Genomic DNA, 14,996 nt, shown 5'->3' on the forward strand with positions numbered 1-14,996 from the left:
GGCTTTGGATAGGGTGCATAACATTTCCTATGTTAGAACTGGCAATGACCTTAAAGATCACATAGTTCAATTTCCTCATTTATAGGCAAAACGGAGGCACATAGATATAATATAATTTGTCCAAGGCCACATAGAATGGTTGTTTCTGACCCCATCAAAAGATTATCTCTGTCTTTTCATACACATGCTATTGATAATTTCCAGAATGTGGCAGCAAATGAGATGCTGAACAGAATAGTATCATTGAGAAGAAACTGATAGGATGAGCAGACTTTGAGGCATGGGATGGCCACCCAATGACACTTCTGCTGTTTTATGCCTGTTTCAACAAAATGGTGATTCTGGGAAATGGGTTTTAGAGATCACACTACAATGTGTGACCTTAACATTAAGAGGCCTTAGTTATAATTTCCAACTCTTACTTACACCTATTAGTTGTGTGAAAAGTAGCTCATTTAATCTCCTTTCCCCCTCCCCAATTTTCTCATTTATAAAATGAGGTTAATAGCATTTGCACCATTTACTTCATATAATTTTTTAAAAAGCACTTTGTAAATTCATATACTATGAAAGTGTGAGTCTTGTCAGAGTATGAGGTTGAAACAGATACCCTTGAGTTTTAGCCATGGCTCTGCCATCTATTAGCTTTTTTAATCTTATCAGATAACTTCATGTCAGTGAGCCTCAGCTTCTTATTTATGTGGTATAAGATAAACACCCCAAATTTGGAGTCTGGGCTGATCCTGGGTAAGTATTTAAATTGGGGACCTTGGTGTCTTCATTTGTAAAAGTGAAGAATCTGAATTAAATAATCTTTAAAATGCCTTTTAGCTCTAAAATCTTATGATCTTATAAGCATATATATTTTCAAAGGGGTGTACTAGTGGATCATTAAATTTTCATTATGAACATTTTCATCTTGGAAATCAGCAAAAATTACACATTAGTGCTTTATTGTTTTATTGATTGCATAGGGTCAGTTAGGTGTTACAGTAAATAGAGCACTAGCCCTAGAGTCCAGAAAACTTGAATTCAAATCTGATCTCAGATACTTGACACTTACCAGCTATGTCACCTTGGACAAGTCACTTTAAAAAAGTGATAGAGAAAATGTTAATAATGGAAATTAAACTTAAAATTGTGATTAATTAAATTTAACTTTAAAGAATCTTAATTTAATTAAAAGGCTTTTTCCCCCTCCTGGAGAGCCAGTTGTTAAACTTTTCCCTCTTAAAACCCCCCTTCAGCTCTACCATTTTATAAATTGTAAGCCTAAAATACTAGGCAAGTTTTTTTGTTTATTTTTATAAATTGGGTGTCCTTCTACTGCCTCTTTTGCCAAAACCCAGATTTTCCTGGGTAGTCAGGTAGAGACTTAAGCTGAAGGGTGTGAGAGAAGGGAGCCCAGTCATGTTCTCATAAAAGACCAGCCTCCCTCAGAACTGAAGCTAAAATAACCTGTGTACTAGACATTGAGCAGAGGGGACCTTTAATGGAGTAGGGAGTGGCACAGTACCCTAGCCCTGTGGGCCAAGCAGTAGTAACACAATGTTAAAGAAAACTTCATGCATTACCATTCAGTGCCCGGGAAATACCTGATTGATGGTGTGTGGAAGATAGCTTGGTATACTAGACAGAACACTGGTTTTTAACACTTACTAGCTTGTAACCTTTGGACAAATGTCTGAACCTCTGTCTCTTTCACTTATAAATTGAGAGAGCTGGGCTAGGTGAAAGCCAAGTTTCCTCCCAGTTCTAAAAATCGAAGTCCCAGTTTCCCATTATTAGGGGTGTGTTTAAAGACTGTTGAATCGGTATATTATGAAATAGCACTGTTCCCAAAGATCCTCAGCTCCCTATTTGGCAGCTGAGCTCCAGTGCCTCTCTATTATGAATTCTACAGAGGCACACTCCGGCTTCACGAGCTCCTTTTCTTCTCTGCACCTGATTGTACTGATGACCTGAATTCATCAGTCATTGTGATTAATCGGTGACATTTTGAAAATGCACTTATGGTTCCCTACTTGCTTTTGGCTTGGCAAACCAGTTGGATTTTAAAAATTCTTTACTAATACTGGGGCTCCATAAAACTTTAAACCTTAAGCTGCACAGGGCATCTGTTGAGGAGAACTGTCACCTGGCAAGACAGAGAGTGGTCCTACATTTTGTCCATGTTAACAGCTGTGACTGGTAAGCTCGTTTGGGATGGGTTTTTCCCAGCTTTCCAGGTATTAGAAAATGTTTGGGGAAAAAAATCTACTACTTATGGAAACATTTTGTGTAGATGTAGATGTTTGAAATTTCCCAAGCCCTTACTTATATCCTGTAATATGTAATACCTGCTTACTCTGCTGATTTACCACCTGAGGCAGAAGATAAAGTGTTTTTAAAAAAATTCTTAGTGAAAACCCATAGAAATTTACATATATTGTGCATGTATGTATATATGTGTCTCTGAGAATATATGTATGTGCATATATATGTACATATATACACAAAATGTGTCTTGATAGATATACATACATATATATATGTATATGTACATATATATATGTATATATGTATATATGATATAGTTGTTTTATCCTGGGGAGGGGAGCTGGAGCTGTGAATCTATCGATATTGGGGACTCTTGATGTGGGAACAGCTTCCATGGATATGATCAGCAACTTGTCTCTTGCTTATAGTCTTAGAGAGATGCCTGGGACAATCAGAACTTGTCACTTGTCCATGGTCATACACTAATGTATGTATCAAAGGTAAAACTTGAATTTAGGTCTGCTCCAAGACAAGTACTCTATTTACTGATTCTCTCTTCTCTCTGTCCTCTCTCTTTCTGTTTCTGTCTCTGCATCTTTCTCTGTCTCTTTCTGTTTGTGCCTTTCTACCTTTAGCTCTCTCTGTCTCACTGTCTTTTTCTGTCTCTTTCTGTCTCTCTCTTTTTCTCTATCCCTTTCTGTTTCTGTCTCTGCATCTTTCTCTGTCTCTTTCTGTTTCTCTGTGTCTTTCTACCTTTAGCTCTCTCTGTCTCACTGTCTTTTTTCTGTCTCTTTCTGTCTCTCTGTCTTTTTCTCTGTGTCCCTTTTTGTTTCTGTCTCTGCATCTTTCTCTGTCTCTTTCTGTTTCTTTCTTTCTCTTTTTGTCTCTCTGCTTTTCTCTGTGTATCTGTCTGTTTCTTTCTGTCTCTGTGTGTTTCTCTCTGTGTCTCTCTACCTCTGTCTCTCTTTTTGTCTCTATCTCTGTCTCTCTCTCTCTCTCTTCCTTCTCTTCTTTGCCTTCTCCCCTCCTTCCTTTATCCCTCCTTTTCATCTTGTTCTTGTTCTCTCTCCTCTCTGTCCTCTCTCTTCCCACCATCCCACCTCCACCACTCCAAGAATTAGGAAAATTTCCTTTTGTGAATTGTAGATAATGCCTAATTGAGGGTGAGGGGAGTTGAGGAGGGGTAGGTCCAAGTCAAAACTGGAGTGATAATGTCTATGTGTAAAATGTGTCCTAAAATAGAGCATGAAGGAAGATTATTCATTCCATAATAAATCTAAACCCTGCTTGACCTCCTTGACCCTTGCTCCCCCTATCTCTTGGACACCATTAGAATCCTTTAGGAATTTGAGGTTCAGGGTATTCGGATTAGTTACAAGGGAAGTTCTGCGACGAGAAAGATCTACTGGCTCGTGATTCTCTCTCTCTCTCCCTGCCTCTCTCCTATATGTCCCCCTCCCCCACCTTCTTTTCCTTTGATTAGAAAATAATTAGCAGAAGCTATTAAAGGCTGGCAGCAGGCGGCTGTTGGAGCAGGCAGCTGATCTCCATTCGGCGCCTGCCCGGGCAGGGAAAGGTGATGGCACAGTCTGCAAAGGAGGGGAGGTGGAGGACGGTGGGCTGCCCACCTGGCAAATTTATGTCTTTCACCTCTAGAACTTCAATTCAAGTGCAGCATGAGGTTGTAAGCGAAATGAATTTATTGGTGTCAGCTCATTCCCTAATGGGCCACAGTTCACGTCACAAAATGAGCCCGGATAATTTGTCATGATCGCAAAGCCTCTTCTCTTGGGCACCCCCAGGAAGTTGCCCAGCCCAGGAACCAGCCCACCCCTCTCCCGGGGAAGGGGCCCAGTTCATTAGGAGAGGAATCCCCCTCCCTCACCATATAGACACACTCCAGCAAAGAAAACATCAGCAGTGGCTAATAACCCCGTCCCTCAGCCCCTCCTTTCCCTAACCCTGTCATGAACTCGTGTGTGTGTGTGTGTGTGTGTGTGTGTGTGTGTGTGTGTGTGTGTGTGTGTGAAGTTTTGGTGCAGCTGGCCTAATGTTAATGAAAAGCAGGCTTGCTTCCCACCCCGCAGCCCCCCTCAACACACACACACACACCCTTGTTCCTCCTCAGGCAGCGGCAGAGATAAACTCTAACTGCGTGTCAGATCATTGATGGCCAACTCATCAGGAAAACAAAATTATCAGGGTATAACAGAGGCAGCAGACCGTATCTGCATTTGGGCCATAAAATAACATAACCAGATGACCCTTTCATTTACTGAAGGGGAATCCAGCTGGAAACACCAGAGGGGTCTTGAAAGAGCTCCAGCAAGCCCTGTCCCCCCCATTTAAGCTCCGAACCACTTTTTTGTCCTGTTTTTTTTTTTTCCTTCTTCTATTTCAATATTCTCTAGGCTGAGGCCTTCAGAACACTATATCCATTACCTCACAGACTGTGAGACGGTGACAATGAAATGTCCCCAGAAGATTTTCTAAACCCAAAAATGAGGGGGAGGGGAAAAATCCACCACCACCAACATATACCGGTTTTGTAAAGAAAATTCAGCCGACATATCTTTGTCAGATAACAGCAACAGAAAGTCCATTAAATATGGGGCTGCTGAAGCTGTCTCCATAACTCACAGGAAACCGTTTACTCTAATTGTATCAAAGGGATGTTTTGTAACAACTCAGAAATCAAAGAAGTCTTTAAGGGACCTTTAAAACAACTTATTTTGAGGCTGGAGGGTCTCCGAAAGCCGGGGGAGCTGATGTAGCAATAATACAACATTTTGTCCTTGCCTGGCGCCAACTGTTTTATGCTCTAGTCACCAAGTTGTAAAAGCACAAGATTTATACCTAAAAGACAGCTTAGAGATCATCTCCTCCAAATCTCTCGTTTTACAAATAAGGAAATTGAGGCCCAAAGATCAGAGGTATCTTGCTCAAGATCACCCATGTCACAGGTGCAGAACCAAGCACAGAAAAGTTTTGAAGTCTTCACATTTGTGTCCTCATCTCCTAGCACAGTGTCTGGCACTTAATGGTGCATAATAAATGTTGATTGACTGAAAAGCAAACAACAAAAGAAAGTTATCCCTAACCATGAGTCATAGGAGGCAAAAATTAATCCTCAAACCCAATTCAGCCTATGACTTCGAAGACTTACTTTGCTTGTTGTCTGGGTGTCTTTTCCCTACCTCCCTTTTACCTTCTTTTTATGCTTTATTTTTTCATTTTCTCCCATTGAAGTGTAAGCTTTTTGAGGGTTAAAACTATCCTTTTTTGTTGTTTATATTTTAGTTAGTCAATAAACATTAATGCCTGCTACACACCAAACACTGTTCTAAAGGATGGGGAGACAAAAAGAGGCAACAAGCATTTATTATATTTATGTTTTAGCTCTTAGGACAGTGCTTGAAATATAGTGCCTAATTAATAAGTGTTTTATCTCTCATTATCTGTGTACAGGCCTGAGATTCAAACTAATCCTGTGGATTAGTCCAGGGAAATGAGATCATTTGACCAAGGGCACAAGCTTCATTATTAACAGAGAGCTCAGGACTAGAGCTCTAGAAGTACATGTTATAGGGATTATTATCCCCATTTTAAAGATGAAAAAATTAAGGTCAAGCATTCTGTCCAGGGTCACATTGTGAGATGGAATTTATATCCAGGACATCCTAACTGCTGATGCGCTATTTTTTTTTCACCATTTCCTACTGCCTGCCAAGCTTCTGTAGCTACCTACTTTCCCTCACTATAGATAGATTTTTTAGTAAGTCATTATAAAAGGAGACACTGTAGTCCAATCTCCAAAGCTAGGCACATGGCCATTATAAGTTGGTAGGACTGTTGTCTTTCTTTCTTTCTTTCTTTCTTTTTTTTTTTTTTCTGAGACAATTGGGGTTAAGTGTTGTGCTCAGAGTCACACAGCCAGGAAGTGTTAAGTGTCTGAAGCCAAATTTGAACTCAGGTTCTCTATCCACTGCACCACTTAGTGGCCCCTCATCCTGTATTTTCAAAGAGGACCAATGACTCCAAGAGGTGATATCTTGACTTGCAAGTGAATGGGAGGTAAGCAAGGCAGAAGTGCCCCAAATCACCAACTTCACTCTGGCAGGTCAAAAGTCAGGACAAAAACAAGTAGGTGGCACAGTGGATAGAGTACCAGCCTTGGAGTCAGGAGGATCTGAGTTCAAATTTGGCTCCAGACACTTGATACTTACAAGCTTTGTGATCCTGAGCAAGTCATTTAATTTTGATTGCCTCCTACAAAGAAAGTGAGAAGAACTGGTGATGGGATGTAATAGACGATCTTAAAGGGTTTGATGTCTGACAGAGCTCTAGTTCTCTACAGTAGCTACTTCAGCTGCCTTCATAGATGTTGGAACAAATTGTTTTCATCTGCCTATTCCACTGGTGGAAGCCTTCACAAGCTCGGGGATGAACATCTGTCAGTTACCCTCAACCTGGTTTACCCCAACTGGGGAGATGGTTTTACTGAAATGTGGCTGCTGTGCAAGCTACAGCTTGGGCCTCTAAGTGAGAGTTGGGTGAGAGGTGGATACCAAAAATAGATAAGAAACCCTGAGCTCAGAAAATCCTACCAGAGGTGCTAGTCCTTCTGTAAGCCCTCAAATTGGCAGTATTAATCCAAGTACAATAAAATGACAAGTGCACCCCACAAAGGGTATAAGCCCTGTCACTAATTTAGAAGAACTAGTCCAGATTGAACTGACTCTTACTGACTATGTCACTGTAGACAATTTGTTTCAACCATCTGAAAAACAAAGGATAATAATACCTGGCCTGCCTATCTGTTGGGTTGCTATGATAAAAGTATTTTACAAAGTATAAGCAATGAGAGATATATATTTATTGTAAAAATAATCTGGAAGCGAATGCCACAGGTCCTAGTCCAGGATTCTCTCTACAAGCTGGATTCTGGAGTTCTGATTCATCTCTTGCACACAGCTGAGGCAATGGATGAGGAATCCCAGCCTCTTCTCTTGAGCTTAACAAATGATGCAAAAAGAAGGATTCCATTTCTGAGTGATGAATTTTACATTCTCTCAGTTGGAAGTCCTGGTGTTCCCACTATTCTTAGAATTGCACTGCTCCCTTAGAGACTCCCGAGATAAATGTTGCCCACTAACAGCTGCATCATTGCTGTTATTATCATAATGATCAGCATTATTCTGGGGATGGTGCTGTATTGTGCTGAGTGTGAGGATATTTTGACACATTTTCCAAATGAAAAGAAGTCTGGGGAAGCAATATGGTATAATGACAAGAATTCAGGATTGGGAATGAGAGGAGCTGGGTTAAAATCTGAGCTATACTACTTTTCTTGTGTGATCTTAAACAAGTCACTTAAGTTTTCTAGGTCTATTTCCACATCTGTAAAATAAGGGATTTGGGCTAGATATATCATTTTGTAGAATGATCAAATGTTAGATTTGGAAAGATCTTAGGGATCACGCGATCCATTTCCTTATTTTATACATGGGGGCACTGGTCTAGGGAATGAGATGATTTTTCCAAGGTCATGTGCCTCATTATCATCAGAGTCAGGATCAGAATCTGTGTCTTCTGCCTTAGAGCACAGTGCTTTTATCACCATGCTAGTGCTACTGGTTTGTCAAGTTCCTTAGCAGCACACTGGTGATTGGAATGAAGCTTTCTTCTTCACACACAGCTAAGACTAGTTTTGAACAAAAATGAAAAGAACAACTGTTTGTTTGATATTATTTCAGCGCCACTAGGAATATTTCTTCCCCTTCTGCTTCCATAGCATTCTAGTTCTCTTCTGTCTGGAATTCATTACTTATTGATTCTACAAATATTAATTAAATGAGGCAGCCTGGTATAAAAAGAAGAGCTCCACTTTGTAGTTATAGGGTTGGTATTCAGATCCCACCTCTGACAATCACAACCTGTATGATATTGGGAAAGTCATTTAATTTCCTTGAACCTTAGTTTCTTCATCTTTGAAATGAAGAGATTGGGCCCATCATTCTTTAAACTACATATAAGTTATAGGTATACAGTTCTATGATCCTTAATTTCACAATTATAAATTCATTACTTTGACTTAAGAATTTTTCCTGTATTAAAATACAAAATCCCTGGGACAGAAAACACATTAAGTCTCATCAGCCATTTACAACTTTAAGTGAATGGATTTATAGGCAGACAGGGAGTATGAAAATAACTAAGCACTGAAGGTGTGGAAATTATAGATAACACTGACATGGGGAAGGGATTCAGGAGAAACTTTATTGATCTTGAAAGTAAGCATGCCTTACTTTAAAATTTTGTTCTAAATTTAGAAATGCCTACATAAACTACCCTTTCTTCTAAACTCCAGTCAATTAGTCAGTTTAGAAGGAAGAAAAGAAGCATGTGTTAAACACCTTCTATAGGTCCTGCAGTATGCTAAGTACTTCTGAAATATCATCTCGTTTGATCTTTATGATAGTTTGGAGAAGTAACTGCCATGATTATTTCTACTTTACAATTGAAGTAACTGAAGCAGACAGAGCATAAAGTGACTGGCCCAGTGTCTGAGTTGAGTTTGAACTCAGGACTTCCTGACTACAGACTTTAATGAGATATCTAGCTGCTTCTAATCAAATGGAAGGTATGTTTTTAGGATCTATTAAATACTTGGCACTAGATTTCATGGGAGACAATGAAAGAAACATGAAAGATGGTCACTAAATTTGTCCAGTTACCTCAAGGAATGGAAGCAGAGTCACAGGTTTCTTAAATCTGACTCTTTAGGATTATATAGGATATAAGGATAAATGTGCTAAGTAGCTCCACAATGCTCTCAATTTCTCAGCTGTATTAACCTGGTCTTTTATAAAACAAGCAACCTGGATGAGAATTCCAAAAAAACAAGCATTGTCTAGAACTATATGCTAGACCCCAATAAGGACAGCAGATAGGGAGTATCACTGTTTATACTCAGTATCCTCAAGGAAACTTCAGCCTTAAAAAAAATGCACCAACCTGATGTACAATAAGACCCAGGCACCTTTGGAGTACACCAACCATTAATTAACAAGCAGGATAAGGGGGCATTTAGGGATTGGTAGAATTCCTTTGTGACATAGGGGATTTATTCCCAGATCTCTCAGTCATTCTCATTATGATGAAGAAGGAAGGTCTGAGTGTAGCCAGACTTCACCAGTCTCTGACCTTAAATAGCTTTCACACTATTTGGAGGGAGCAGTGTGTGTGTGTGTGTGTGTGTGTGTGTGTGTGTGTGAGAGAGAGAGAGAGAGAGAGAGAGAGAGAGAGAGAGAGAGAGAGAGAGAGAGAGAGAGAGAGAAAGAGAGAGAGAGAGAGAGAAAGAGAGAGAGAAAGAGAGAGAGAGAGAGAGAGAGAGAGAGAAAGAGAGAGAGAGAGAGAAAGAAAGAGAGAGATGATACGTGAAATAATATCCAATCAGTTCAAATCATAGTAATTCTGCCTCATAACACCTCTCCAACTGTCCCTTTCTCTTTACTCACAGAATTGCCAGCCCAGTTCAGCCCCTTACTCTCTTGCCCATACAATTATGATAATCCCCTAATTTGCCCTCCTGCTTCCATCCTCTTCCCTCCTCAGTCCACAGTCCTTATAGTAGCCAAAGTATTATTCCTAAAGCATACATCTGACTTATTCAAGAGGCCTCAATGACTCTCTTTTGCCCCAAGGATTAAATACAAATTCTTCTGTCTAGCACTTATATCTGGGTTTACAAACTGGTTTCAATCTACCTTTCTAAACTTATTACACATGACTTTCCTTCATATTCTCTGCAGTATAGATAGACTGGTCTGCCCTTTACAACAATTGATCTCGCATCTCCATGTCTTTGCTGAGGCTGCCCCCCAAGCCTAGAATACACTCCTTCCTCACATCCATTTCAGAAATCCCAACCTCCTTTAAAGTTTAATTTAAGTGGTCCCTTCCTTTCCTAATCCTTAGCTGCCAGTGCTTGCCCCCTTATTTTGAATGAGTTGTATCTAATTGTGTATATGCTGTTTTCTGTTACAGTATGTAAGATCCTTGATCTATTTATTTTTCTCTCAGCACTTCACAAGGTGTCTAGTACTTAGTGGGTACAAGTTACACTTGTTGATTGACTGCTCATTGAATCAATTTGAAATTAACAAACATTTAAGTGCCCACAATAGGCAGATACTATGCTAGTTCTTGGTAATTGTTGTGGTTGATCCTCTGTTTTGGAAAAGTTCCAGTGACATCATGGGGTAATAATGTCTTGACTTCCAAGTGAATTGGATTTAGTGAGACAGATTTGCACAATTTCATCAGTCTTACTCTCTCTTCCAGACTCAGCAAGTCCAGTGGCAACTTAACAAAAGTTAAGACATCAATGACCTTGACATCTTTGATATCTGACCAAGTTCTAAGCTTGCCTTTATGACCTGTCGGAACAAATTGTTCTCAATCTGACCATTTCACAAGTGGAAGTAAGTCTTCACATCCTTGGGTACATACCTCTAACTCAAAGACAGGTTCTTGAGGTTTGTTGGTTACCCTTAACCTGAACATTGGGAATATGAATACAAAGAATGAACCAGTCCCTATTCTCAATAATATATATTACAGACTTATTATTGACAAGTTTTCATTAATCCATTTGTGTGCAAGGGACCAAGCTGAAGTTTGATGATATACAATTAGAAAGCATAATGTAACTACTTTTCCAAAATTTCTTTAGGGTCAGTTTATTTATTTATTTACTTATTTATTTATTTATTTATTTATTTTTTACAGATTCAGCACTTTATTCACTGCACCAGCTAAGTTTCTCCTTTCATGGAACTTGCAGACTTATGGGAGAGACAATATGTAAATAATTATGTCCAAACAAGATATATACAGGAATTAATCAACAGAGAGAAGACCATAGAACATTGCACCTGTAGTGTAACTTTAAGAAACAATAATAGGGGCCAGTTTATAATGCTCTGTTTATTGTGGGTTTTGAGTTCCACCCCAATATTGTCAGATCTTGGACCTGACCAGTTACAAGAAGTAATTGCTATGATTATTTCTACCTTTACTATTGAGGAAACTGAAGCAGACAGAGGTAAAAGTGACTGGCCCAGTGTCTGAGTTGAATTTTAAATTAGAACTTCCTGACTACAGATCCTAATGAGATACCTAGCTGCTTCTAATCAAATATGAAGGTATGTAGAAGGTATGAACTTATTTTGGACTTTAGGAAAATTCCAAAGGATTGAAGTCCAAGAGGATTTAAAATGGTAAGGGAAGCAATTTAGTATATTGGAAAGGGCATCTTTACTCTGCAAAGAACAGTTCTGAGCAGAAACTCTATTTGGTATCTTAAGAGAAATTGAAAGGAGCAGGACCAAGTTTTTGCAAAGAAAGATAAATCAATTGTCATTATAGTAAGGTTTTGGGGTAGCTCCGGGTAGTGACATTTCTCATACCTGAAATATTACAAATATTACAAATATACAATTACAATAATTATTTATATCTGTTTTTATTTAATAATAAATTGAACCTATTCCATAATTTAACACTTAATCATAAATTATTTTAGTATACAGAAAAACAAGAATACTTACTGTTAAGAAAGAAGGTTTTTCTGGTTTATTAAATTTCTAATATTTAATGAACTATGAAAGGGGCTCACACTAATTAATTAATGAGAGGGATTGAAAATTGATTAATGAGGAAGAAAATATCCAGGCATATTAACCCCTGGATCACTTTGGAGATAATCTTTTCTAAGACTAGATAAGAGAATAAGTTAAATGGCAGGTCCAGGACTGTTCCTACAAGGCAATATGGTAACTACATCTACTTTGTTACAGTCAGGCATATCAGGAGCTGTTTATTTGGGATCCATCACTTTTGCTACATGAACAACCTATCTTGTTATTTTGTTGTTCATTTTTTTTTATGTTATCCTTTACCCTGGTAATTCTTCATAGCTCCTCATTTGTTATGTGTCTCAATCTACCCACACCCACAATCTGCCTTTCTGTTATCTTTTGAGCAATTTAAAATTTTTCTGGAGACAAGCATTCCAAGATTTAAAGCTGCACAACACTGTTAGAATATTGGTGTTAAAAACATGAATCTTTTTTTCTAGAAGAAGTCTAGGTTTATTGTAAGAGCCTTGCAATCTAGTTTGCTCTCTTCCTATTTAATGTTTGGCTCTGCCCATTATCAATTTGAAATATCTGTTCAATGTATCTGTGCTAATGAATGAGCTGTATAGATTATCTATCTAAAATCAAGTTATAATCTAGACCAGGGCTTCTTAAATTTTTTCCATTTGTCCAAGAAATGTTTACATGATCCCAAACAGATGTAAAATAGTTATACAAATCAAACATTTCCTGATAATAAATCACAATTTTAGAACCCTCACATTTAGTTACAAAACCCACATGAGGTCATAAACCAGTTTAAGAAGCTGGAGTCTGTACAAAAGATATTGTTCATCCACTTGCATTTTTGTGTGAATGGTGTGATCAAATTATTCCAGTCATTGCAGATTTTATCCATGAAGCTTTGCAATGATCCTAAGTTTTGAAGCAATCAGCATGTCATCTGCAAATAAGAACATCTAAATGATTTTAGCATCTCTAAGGATTTCCTTTTTAATGTAGACTCTGGACAAAATGCCTTTTGTCCTTTGACTTTGGCTAGTATAAATCTCCTTGATTTACACCTCACCTGATAGAGAGTCATTGTACAAAGTTATAGTTGTTATATTTTTCAAGAAATCTGGCAAAATTTTGATCTATGGATAGAAGACACTTATTGGAAACACTTTTAAAGATGTATTCTTAACTTGGAATTTGTGAACTTTAAAAAAAAATCTTAACTATTTTAATATAATTGATTTTTCTCTGTAATCCCATATATTTTATATTATTGATTTAAAAACATTCTGAGAAAGGAATCCATAGGCTTTATCAAAATGCTAAAGAGATCCATAATGCAAATGGAGATTACAGATCCCTGTTTTAGGAACTTTTGTTCTACTCAATCAAATGTATTTTTGAAGAGTAAACAGTCATTAAGCACCATGAAATTTCATTTTCTCTTAATTTTTAAAATAAAAATTCTTTTCAGTAAAAATTTGGCCAATGAATTGGTAGAGATGGGAAAAAATATAACATATAATTTGTGAAAGCTTATCTGTTCTCTGCTAAAACCCCATTAAGGATGTCCTCTTTGTCTATGTAAATTATTCTCATAAAATTTTTTCATATTTGGGAAAGTAGGCCTATAGATCAGCCATTATTGATATTTCCATTTTGTTCTTCTCCTTTTTATGGTAATAATAAAGTCTGAAATTTTTTTCTACTTTTGTTATCATCCCTTTTTCAAGATATCTGGTAACTTGATACTCTTTAAAATCCTCACAAATTTTGTCATATCCATATTATCCATTTTAGACTCTGGGTACACATGGTCTAATTTAGCTGTTTTTTTTCTTTATTCTCTTAAGAGCCATTTCTGTCTTTCCAATAAGTATATCTAGGACTGTGACTATCATGCCTTTGTTGGGGAAAAGAGTTTGTTGCAATAATAAAAAAAAATCTTTATTTTTTCCAATTAAAAAAAAATGTTGCTCTTACAGTTTCCTTAGATGACCCCAGGATAATTTTGCTTAGTTGGATCTTTCACCAAGTTTTCTTTCAATTGGTTTTGCCTGTTCTAGCTCCTCTCTCTTAAAAAGCAGATAATTTTCCACTCTCTTTCTCCATAAGATTTTATAAACAAATTAAATCCAGTTGCACACCATTGTCCTCTCTCTCCTATTTCTCTACTTTCCAAGTAAGTAGAATATAAGATCCTTCCCTAGCAGGAATTCTGATTTTTGTATTTGAGTCCTGAGTACCCAGCTTTATAAATATATGTTGTGGGTACTTAATAAATACAAGTTGATTGATTAAGACAGCCTTTAGGTTCTTTCGCTGTTGTTATGCCAATTGACTCATATTAGTTAAACTTTTAAAACAAAGTATTATGTTTAAAAAATAGTATTTAAAAGAAAGCCAACTGACCTTTATTGTCTAAAGCCAACCCCCCCCCTTTTTTTTTGCTGAAGCAATTGGTGTTAAGTGACTTGTCCAGAGTCACATAGATAGGAAGTGTGAAGTGTCTGAGGCCATATTTGACAGGTCCTCTTGACTTCAGGGCTGATGTTCTATCCACTGCACCACCTAGATGTCCCATAAAGCCCATTTTTCAAAAAAGCATCAATAACTTTTTTTGAAAGTCATTTTTCTTTTTATATTTATTCCTCTGGCTTTGTGCTATTTTTTTATCTTTGATCTAACAAGTTATCCTTCTTGCTATAATCAAGTAGCTTATTCAGAAATTATAGTCATATAAATTATTGGTAATTTCTTGTCTGTTAAAGTATACTTAATTTTATTTTTGATTATGTTATTTGGCTTTTGCCATATTTGGGGCCTTCTAAATTTTTACTCAATGACATTAGTCTTCTGTTATTCTACAGACCTTTTGACCAAATTTTACTAGAAATGGTATTTCCAGTTGCTTTTAGAAGCATAATAAAAACAACTCTTCCGATCATTTTACTTACTTCTCCAAACAGAAACTGTGAGCCATTTAAAAAATTTAATTTGAAACTCCTTTAATTAAACAATCAACAAGCTTTTAGACTTCCCGCCAATATTGAGGTATTTTACTTGCCACGTATT

General features: G+C 37.4%; 1 long non-coding RNA gene across 1 annotated transcript; it reads left to right on the forward strand.

Moving 5' to 3' along the window:
- The first annotated feature begins 1,945 nt into the window (after window positions 1–1,945).
- Window positions 1,946–13,693, forward strand: LOC141561350 (uncharacterized). The gene is made up of 3 exons (XR_012488031.1): window positions 1,946–2,190; window positions 10,606–10,745; window positions 11,053–13,693. It is a non-coding gene; the product is annotated as an uncharacterized LOC141561350 (long non-coding RNA).
- Window positions 13,694–14,996: the final 1,303 nt, after the last annotated feature.

Source organism: Sminthopsis crassicaudata, chromosome 3 (assembly GCF_048593235.1).
Source record: "Sminthopsis crassicaudata isolate SCR6 chromosome 3, ASM4859323v1, whole genome shotgun sequence".
NCBI lineage: Eukaryota > Metazoa > Chordata > Mammalia > Dasyuromorphia > Dasyuridae > Sminthopsis > Sminthopsis crassicaudata.